Here is a 9,941-nt window from a genome sequence, read left to right as displayed (position 1 = left end):
AATTCTCTGTCTGTTGCTGAGAAGATGATGGAAAAGGCTTGCCATTGCTAAACCTGTTTCTTCCACCATTATTGTTGTTGAAACCTTGTTGAGGTCTCTGTTGATCCTTCCATGAGAAATTTGGATGATTTCTCCATGAAGAATTATAAGTGTTTTCATAGGGTTCTCCCAGGTAATTCACCTCTTCCATTGAAGGGTTTTCAGGATCATAAGCTTCTTCTTCAGATGAAGCATCCTTAGTACTGCCAGGTGCATTTTGCATTCCAGACAGACTTTGAGAAATCAAATTGACTTGCTGAGTCAATATTTTGTTCTGAGCCAGAATGGCATTCAGAGTATCAATCTCAAGAACTCCTTTCTTCTGATTTGCCCCATTGTTCATAGGATTCCTTTCAGAAGTGTACATGAATTGGTTATTTGCAACCATTTCAATTAGTTCTTGAGCTTCTGTAGGCGTCTTCTTCAGATGAAGAGATCCTCCAGCAGAGCTATCCAAAGACATCTTGGATAGTTCAGAGAGACCATCATAGAAAATACCTATGATGCTCCATTCAGAAAGCATGTCAGAAGGACATTTTCTAATAAATTGTTTGTATCTTTCCCAAGCTTCATAGAGGGATTCTCCATCCTTCTGTCTGAAGGTTTGGACTTCCACTCTAAGCTTACTCAATTTTTGAGGTGGAAAGAACTTTGCCAAGAAGGCATTGACTAGCTTTTCCCATGAGTCCAGGCTTTCTTTAGGTTGTGAGTCCAACCATGTCCTAGCTCTGTCTCTTACAGCAAAAGGGAATAGCATAAGTCTGTAGACCTCAGGGTCAACCCCATTAGTCTTGACAGTGTCACAGATTTGCAAGAATTCAGCTAAGAACTGATGAGGATCTTCCAATGGAAGTCCATGGAACTTGCAATTCTGTTGCATTAGAGAAACTAATTGAGGCTTAAGCTCAAAGTTGTTTGCTCCAATGGCAAGGATAGAGATGCTTCTCCCATAGAAGTCGGGAGTAGGTGCAGTAAAGTCACCCAGCACCTTCCTTGCATTGTTTGCATTGTTGTTGTTTTCGGCTGCCATGTCTTCTTCTTTGAAGATTTCTGTTAGGTCCTCTACAGAGAGTTGTGCCTTAGCTTCTCTTAGCTTTCGCTTCAAGGTCCTTTCAGGTTCAGGGTCAGCTTCAACAAGAATGCTTTTGTCTTTGTTCCTGCTCATATAAAAGAGAAAAGAACAAGAAAATATGGAATCCTCTATGTCACAGTATAGAGATTCCTTGAGGTGTCAGAGAAGAAGAAAATTAGAAGGAAGGGGTAGAAGAATTCGAACTTAATCAGATAGAGTTCGAATTGTGCATTGAGAAGGAGTGGTACTCCATAAATAGAAGGATGTGAGAAGAGAGGAAGAAATTTTCGAAAATTAAGTGAGAGATTTTGAAAACATTTTGAAAAATTGATTGATAATTTTCGAAAACTAAAAGTGGGAAAGAAATCAAGTGATTTTTGAAAAAGATTTTGAAAAAAATATGATTGAAAACTATTTTTGAAAAAGATGTGATTAAAAAGATTTGATTGAAAAGTTATGGTTTTTAAAAAGATATGATTGAAAAGATATGATTTGAAAACGATTTTAAAAAGATTTGATTTTAAAAATTAATGACTTGCCTAACAAGAAAAGATATGATTCAAACATTAAACCTTTCTCAACAGAAAAGGCAACATACTTGAATTGTTCAATCAAATCATTAATTGTTAGCAAGTATCTTTGAAAAAGGAAAGAAATTGATTTTAAAAAAGATTTGATTTTGAAAAACTTTGAAAACTTGAAAAGAATCTGAATTAAAAACAGAATCTTCCCTCTTGTGCCATCCTGGCGTTAAACGCCCAGAATGGTGCACATTCTGGCGTTTAACGCCCAATGCACTACCTTTTTGGGCGTTAAACGCCCAACCAGGCACCCTGGCTGGCGTTTAAACGCCAATCTGTCCTTCTTCACTGGGCGTTTTGAACGCCCAGCTTTTTCTGTGTAATTCCTCTGCTGCCTGTTCTGAATCCTCAGTTCCCTGTACTATTGACTTGAAAATAGAACCAAGATCAAATAAACAATGCATGCAAGACACCAAACTTAAAATTAGACACTAGACTCAAACAAGAAACATAAAATATTTTTGGTTTTTATGATTTTGAAAATTTTTTTTGGATTTTTCGAAAATTATATGGAAATAGAAAATAAAGGGTTCAGAATTCTTAATTTGGATTCCAGGAATCATTGCAATGCTAGTCTAAGACTCCGGTCCAGGAATTAGACATGGCTTCACAGCCAGCCAAGCTTTCAAAGAAAGTTTCGGTCCAAAACACTAGACATGACCAATGGCCAGCCAAGCCTTAGCAGATCATTGCTCCAATAGCCAGATTGATAGAGATCAACAAGCTCTTGTGATGATCAGTTGAAACCTCGGTCCAATAAGATTAGACATGGCTTCTCAGCCAGCCAGATTTCAACAGATCATCATGAAACTCTAGAATTCATTCTTAAGAATTCTGAAAAATACCTAATCTAAGCAACAAGATGAACCGTCAGTTGTCCATACTCGAAACAATCCCCGGCAACGGCGCCTAAAACTTGGTGCACGAAATTGTGATCATCAATGGCGCCATCAACATGGTACGCTCATTGCAATCTCAACTCTCTATCACAACTCTGCACAACTAACCAGTAAGTGCACTGGGTCGTCCAAGTAATAAACCTTACGCGAGTAAGGGTCGATCCCACGGAGATTGTTGGTATGAAGCAAGCTATGGTCACCTTGTAAATCTTAGTCAGGCAGACTCAAATGGGTATGGGTGATATATGAATAAAACATAAAGATAAAGATAGAGGTACTTATGTAATTCATTGGTAGGAATTTCAGATAAGCGTATGAAGATGCTTGGTCCCTTCCGTCTCTCTGCTTTCCTACTGTCTTCATCCAATCCTTCTTACTCCTTTCCATGGCAAGCTTATGCAAGGGTTTCACCGTTGTCAGTGGCTACCTCCTGGTGGACGAAATTGTGATCACTGTTCTGTTCAAGTTGTTTGTCTTTGTACGGATTTATTCAATAATTGTCCTTATTTGAAGTCACAACTCCGTTCAACTAACCAGCAAGTGTACTGGGTCGTCCAAGTAATAACCTTACGTGAGTAAGGGTCGAATCCACAGAGATTGTTGGTATGAAGCAAGCTATGGTCACCTTGTAGATCTCAGTCAGGAGGATTAAAGGTTTATGGGTTTGAAAGTAAAAAAATAAAATAAGAAATAATAAAAGGGATAGAATACTTATGTAGATTCATTGGTAGGAATTTCAGATAAGCGGAATGAAGGTGCTGTAGAGCTCACGGACGCCTGCTCTCCTATTCCTTCTACCCAGTCCTTCTTACTCCTTTCCATGGCAAGCTTTGTTTAGGGGTTCACCATCAACTGTGGCTACTTTCATCCTCTCGGGGAAATATCCTATGCGGCTGTCACTCGCACAGCTAACCAGTCTGGAGGCATCACCCATGGTTGATGGCTACATCCCATCCTCGCAGTGAAAGCTAATGCTCACGCACTCTGTCACAGTACGGCCAATCACCGGTTGGTTCCCTCCCCTACTGGAATAGAATCCCTCTTTTGCGTCTGTCACTGACGCCCAGCAGGTTGCAAGTTTGAAGCACGTCACAGTCATTCATTACCGGAATCCTACTCGGAATACCACAGACAAGGTGAGACTTTCCGGATTCCCAGGATCCTACTCGGAACACCACAGACAAGGTTGGACTTTTCAGATCCTCATAAATGCCGCCATCCATCTAGCTTATACCACGAAGATTCTGTTGGGGAATCTAAGAGATACACACTCAAGCTTCTTTGCATGTAGAACGGAAGTGGTTGTCAATCACGCGCGCTCATAAGTGAGAATAATAATGAGGGTTATCTAACTCATCACATTCATCATGTTTCTTGGGTACGAATGAATATCTTGGAATAAGAATAAAAGAGGAATTGAATAAAAGAAAATAGAACTTCATTAATCTTTGAGGTACAGCAGAGCTCCACACCCTTAATCTATGGTGTGCAGAAACTCCACCGTTGAAAATACATAAGTAAAGGGTTCAGGCATGGCCGAATGGCCAGCCCCCTAAAACGTGATCAATGATCTCCTAAGAGAAGAATAAAACAAAACTGAGACCAAAGATGTCTAATACATAGATAAGTGTCCTATATATACTAGACTAGCTACTACGGTTTACATGAGTAAGTAATTGTGCATAAATCCACTTCCGGGGCCCACTTGGTGTGTGCTTGGGCTGAGCTTGATCAATCCACGTGTAGAGGCATTTCTTGGCGTCAAACTTCAGGTTATGACGTGTTTTGGGCGTTTAACTCCGAATCATGACGTTTTTCTGGCGTTTTACTCCAGACAGCAGCATGAACTTGGCGTTAACGCCAAGTTACGTCGTCATTCTTCGAATAAAGCATGGACTATTATATATTGCTGGAAAGCCCTGGATGTCTACTTTCCAACGCCGTTGAGAGCGCGCTATTTGGAGTTCTGTAGCTCCAGAAAATCCATTTTGAGTGCAGGGAGGTCAGAATCCAACAGCATCAGCAGTCCTTTTGTCAGCCTTTTTCAGAGTTTTGCTCAAATCCCTCAATTTCAGTCAGAATTTACCTGAAATCACAGAAAAACACACAAACTCATAGTAAAGTCCAGAAATGTGAATTTAACATAAAAACTAAGGAAAACATCCCTAAAAGTAGCTTGAACTTACTAAAAACTATGTAAAAACTATGCCAAAAAGCGTATAAATTATCCGCTCATCACAACACCAAACTTAAATTGTTGCTTGTCCCCAAGCAACTGAAAATCAAATAGGATAAAAAGAAGAGAATATACTATAAAGTCCAAAATATCAATGATTATTAATTTAATTACATGAGCGGGACTTGTAGCTTTTTGCTTCTGAACAGTTTTGGCATCTCACTTTTTCCTTTGAAGTTCAGAGTGATTGGCTTCTCTAGGAACTTAGAATTTCAGATAGTGTTATTGACTTTCCTAGTTAAGCATGTTGATTCTTGAACACAGCTACTTATGAGTCTTGGCTGTGGCCCTAAGCACTTTGTTTTCCAGTATTACCACCGGATACATAAATGCCACAGACACATAACTGGGTGAACCTTTTCAGATTGTGACTTAGCTTTGCTAAAGTCCCCAGTTAGTGGTGTCCAGAGCTCTTAAGCACACTCTTTTGCTTTGGATCACGACTTTAACCACTCAGTCTCAGCTTTCACTTGGACCTTCATGACACAAGCACATGGTTAGGGACAGCTTGATTTAGCCGCTTAGGCCTGGATTTAATTTCCTTAGGCCCTCCTATCCATTGATGCTCAAAGCCTTGGATCCTTTTTACCCTTGCCTTTTGGTTTTAAGGGCTATTGGCTTTTTCTACTGCTCCTTCTTTTTCTATATACTCTTTTTAGCTCCAAAAAAAATTTTTTTTTTTCGAATGCTTCTTCTTTTTCACTGCTTTTTCTTGCTTCAAGAATCAATTTCATGGTTTTTCAGATCATCAATAACATTTCTCTTTGTTCATCATTCTTTTCAAGAGCCAACAATTTTAACATTCATAAACAACAAGATCAAAAGACATATGCACTGTTCAAGCATTCATTCAGAAAACAAAAATTTTTGCCACCACATCAATATAATTAAACTAAATTCAAGGATAAATTCGAAATTCATGTACTTCTTGTTCTTTTGAATTAAACATTTTCTTTAAGAGAGGTGAAGGATTAATGGAATTTATTCATAGCTTTAAGGCATGGTTACATACTAATGATCATGAAATAAAGACACAAAACATAGATAAACACAATATTAAAAACCGAAAAGCAGAAAGAAATAAAGAACAAGGAATGAATCCACCTGAGTGAAGGTGGCGCCTTCTTGAAGGTCCAATGGTGCTTTTTGAGCTCCTTTATGTCTCTTCCTTGCCTTTGTTGCTCCTCCCTCATTGCTCTTTGATCTTCTCTTATTTCTTGGAGAATGATGGAGTGCTCATGATGTTCCACCCTTAGTTGCTTCCAATATTTGTGTGGAGGACAATTTATCCCCTGAGGTATCTCAGGGATCTCTTGATTTGCAGCCACATGTTCTACCCAACTGAGCTATTCCGCTTATGAGTCTTTCCATCTCCCATGACTCAGAGGTGGAAGCTTTTGTCTTCCCTTTGAGGTTTCTCTGGCTTTAGGTGCCATTAATGGTAATGGAAAAGCAAAAAAAGCTATGCTTTTACCACACCAAACTTAAATATTGCTCGCCCTCGAGCAAGAAAAGAAAGAAGAGAAGAAGAAGAAGAAGAAGAAAATGGAGGAGAGTGAGGGGAGATGGGTTCGGCTATATGGGTGGGATTGGGTGGGAAGGAGAAGTTGAATTGTGAAGGTGAGTGGGGTTTATGGGAAAGAGTGATTGGTGAATGAAGAAGGGATGATTGGGAAGAGGAGTTGATGTGATTGGTGAAGGTTTTTGGGAAGTGTGATATTGAGAATGAGATTTGGATTAAGAGAGTGTGATTAGGATTAAAAGGGAAGGTGGGAATATGGTAGGTGGGGATCCTGTGGGGTCCACAGATCCTGAGGGGGAATCCTGTGGGGTCCACAGGTCCTGAGGTGAAAAGAAATACCATTCCTTCTCCCTATAGGCGTGTAAATTGCCTTCATGCATCATTCTGGCGTTCAAACGCCCATTGATGCACGTTCTGGGCGTTAAACGCCCATGTAATGCATGTTTCTGGCGTTTAACGCCAGTTTCACGCTTGTTTCTGGCGTTCAACGCCAGTTTCATGCTTGTTTCTGGCGTTCAGCGCCAGATTGTCCTCTGTGTGCACATCCTGGCGTTTAACGCCAGGTTGTTGCTTGTTTTGGGCGTTCAGTGCCAGAATGGTGCTCTGTTCTGGCGTTGAACGCCGGCCAGATGCACCTTCTGGGCGTTGAACGCCAGCCCGTGCATCCTCCAGGGTGAAAATTTTTTTTTCTTCTGTTTTTGATTCTGTTTTTAATTTTTTTGATTTTTTCGTGACTCCTCATGATCATGTACCTAATTCAACACAAAAATAACACCAAAACAAAATCAAATAAAATTAGATAAATAAAATTGGGTTGCCTCCCAACAAGCGCTTCTTTAATGTCAATAGCTTGACAGTGGCTCTCATGGAGCCACAAGGTGATCAGGTCAACTTAAGTGTGGTATTCCCAACACCAAACTTAGAGTTTGGATATGGGGTTTGGACACCAAACTTAGAGTTTGGTTGTGGCTTCACAACACCAAACTTAGAGTTTGAACTGTGTGGCTCTTGACTCTGACTGAGAGAAGTTCTTCATGCTTACTCTCTTTTGTCACAGAGGATGACCATGTGCCTGAAACACAAGGTAGTCCCCATTCACTTGAAGGACTAACTCACCTCTGTTGACATCTATCACAGCTCCTGCTGTGGCTAGGAAAGGTCTTCTAGGATGATGCATTCATCATCTTCCTTCCTAGTCTAGGATTATGAAATCAGTAGGGATGTAAAGGCCTTCAACCTTTACTAGAACGTCCTCCACTATTCCATAAGCTTGTCTTATAGACTTGTCTGCCAATTGTAATGAGAACAAGGCAGGTTGTACCTCAATGATTCCCAGCTTCTCCATGACAGAGAGTGGCATTAGATTTATCCCTGACCCAAGATCACATAGAGCTTTCTCAAAGCTCATGGTGCCAATGGTGCAAGGTATTAAGAACTTGCCAGGATCTTGTTTCTTTTGAGGTAGAGTCCTCTGGATCCAAGTATCTAGTTCACTAATGAGCAAGGGAGGTTCACTTTCCCAGGTCTCATTACCAAACAGCTTGGCATTCAGCTTCATGATAGCTCCTAAGTATAGAGCAACTTGCTCTCCAGTCACATCTTCATTCTCTTCAGAGGATGAATATTCTTCAGAGCTCATGAATGGCAGGAGGAGATTTAAAGGAATCTCTATGGTCTCTAGATGACCCTCAGATTCCTCAGGATCCTTAATAGGAAACTCCTTCGTGTTTGAGGAACGTCCCAGGAGGTCTTCCTCACTAGGATTTTCGTCCTCCTCCTCCTTAGTGCATTCGGCCACTTTGACTAAATCAATGGCCTTGCACTCTCCTTTTGGATTCTCTTCTGTATTGCCTGGGAGAGTACTGGGAGGAGTTTCAATAACCTTCTTACTCAGCTGGCCCACTTGTGCCTCCAAATTTCTAATGGAGGATCTTGTTTCATTCATGAAACTGAAAGTGGCTTTTGACAGATCAGAGATTATATTGGCTAAATTAGAAGTGTTTTGTTCAGAGTTCTCTGTTTGTTGCTGAGAAGATGATGGATATGGCTTACTATTATTCAGCCTGTTGCGTCCACCAATTGTTAAAACCTTGTTGAGGTTTTTGTTGATCCTTCCATGAGAAATTTGCCTTTCTTCTGAGGTATGCCATTGTTGACCGAATTCCTCTCAGAAGTGTACATGAACTGGTTATTTGCAACCATGTCAATGAGTTCTTGAGCCTCTTCAGGCGTTTTCTTCAGGTGAATAGATCCACCTGTAGACTGGCCAATGACATTTTCGAAAATTCAGAGAGACCATAATAGAATATATCTAGTATGGTCCATTCTGAAAACATGTCAGATGGACATCTTTGGTCAGCTGCTGTATCTTTCCCAAGCTTCATAGAGGATTCACCATCTTTTGTTTGAAGGTTTGAACATCCACTCTCAGCCAATGACATTTTCGAAAATTCAGAGAGACCATAATAGAATATATCTAGTATGGTCCATTCTGAAAACATGTCAGATGGACATCTTTTGGTCAGCTGCTTGTATCTTTCCCAAGCTTCATAGAGGGATTCACCATCTTTTTGTTTGAAGGTTTGATGTCTCTTATCCAAAGGGTGAGTCCAGCTATCCTTGGGTTGTGAATCCAACCATACTCTAGCTCTGTCTCTTACAGCAAAAGGGAAAAGCAAGAGTCTGTAGACTTCAGGATTAACTCCATTTGTCTTTACAGTGTCACAGATCTGCAAGAACTCAGTTAAAAACTGGTAAGGATCTTCAGATGGAAGTCCATAAAACTTGCAGTTTTGTTGCATTAAAGCAACTAGTTGAGGCTTAAGCTCAAAGTTATTGGCTCCAATGGCAGGAATGGAGATGCTTCTTCCATCAAACTTGGACGTTGGCTTTGTGAAGTCACCAAGCATTCTCCTTGCATTATTATTATTATTTTCTTCTGCCATCTCCTTCTCTTGTTCGAAAATTTCTAGAAGGTCTTTTCTGGATTGTTGTAATTTAGCTTCTCTTAATTTTCTTTATTTATTCTTTTTACTTTAATAATCCAAGGTAATGGCTCCCAAGATTTGGTGCACAGAACCTGGTCCAAAATCAACTTCACAGTTTGTTTCAACAAGAGTGCCTTTATCCCTGTTCCTGCTCATATGAAAGAGAAGAAAACAAGAAAAGGAAGAGGAATCCTCTATGTCACATTATAGAGATTCCTTTATGTTAGTAGAAAAAGAAAGGGGTAGGAGAGTGAAGAATGGATTCAGATTTATGGATGAAGGGAGGTGAAGAGAAGTGTTAGTAATTAAATAATTAAATAGAAGAAGAAAAGAGAAGAAAGAATTCGAAAATAATTTTTGAAAAAGGGGTTAGTGTTTTCGAAAAATAAAAATAAATTGTAATTAAAATTAAAACATGAAACAATTAATTAATTAAAAAGAATTTTTGAAAAAGAGGGAGATATTTTCGAAAATAGAAGAGGGAGAAGTAGTTAGGTGGTTTTGAAAAAGATAAGAAACAAACAACAAGTTAGTTAGTTAATTGGAAAAGATTTGAAATCAAAATTGAAAAAGATAAGAAGATAAGAAGTTAGATAAGATATTTT

At 39.6% G+C, this 9,941-nt stretch overlaps 2 non-coding genes across 2 annotated transcripts; both read left to right on the top strand.

Moving 5' to 3' along the window:
- The first annotated feature begins 556 nt into the window (after positions 1 to 556).
- LOC130955242 (small nucleolar RNA R71) lies at positions 557 to 664 on the top strand. The gene has a single exon (XR_009076680.1). It is a non-coding gene; the product is annotated as a small nucleolar RNA R71 (small nucleolar RNA).
- An 8,181-nt stretch (positions 665 to 8,845) lies between these two features.
- On the top strand, positions 8,846 to 8,954 carry LOC130949537 (small nucleolar RNA R71). Its single transcript, XR_009073407.1, has one exon. It is a non-coding gene; the product is annotated as a small nucleolar RNA R71 (small nucleolar RNA).
- Positions 8,955 to 9,941: the final 987 nt, after the last annotated feature.

Source organism: Arachis stenosperma, chromosome 1, assembly GCF_014773155.1.
Source record: "Arachis stenosperma cultivar V10309 chromosome 1, arast.V10309.gnm1.PFL2, whole genome shotgun sequence".
NCBI lineage: Eukaryota > Viridiplantae > Streptophyta > Magnoliopsida > Fabales > Fabaceae > Arachis > Arachis stenosperma.
Note: the sequence above shows the minus strand (reverse complement) of the source record. Positions and strands in the feature narration are given on the sequence as shown.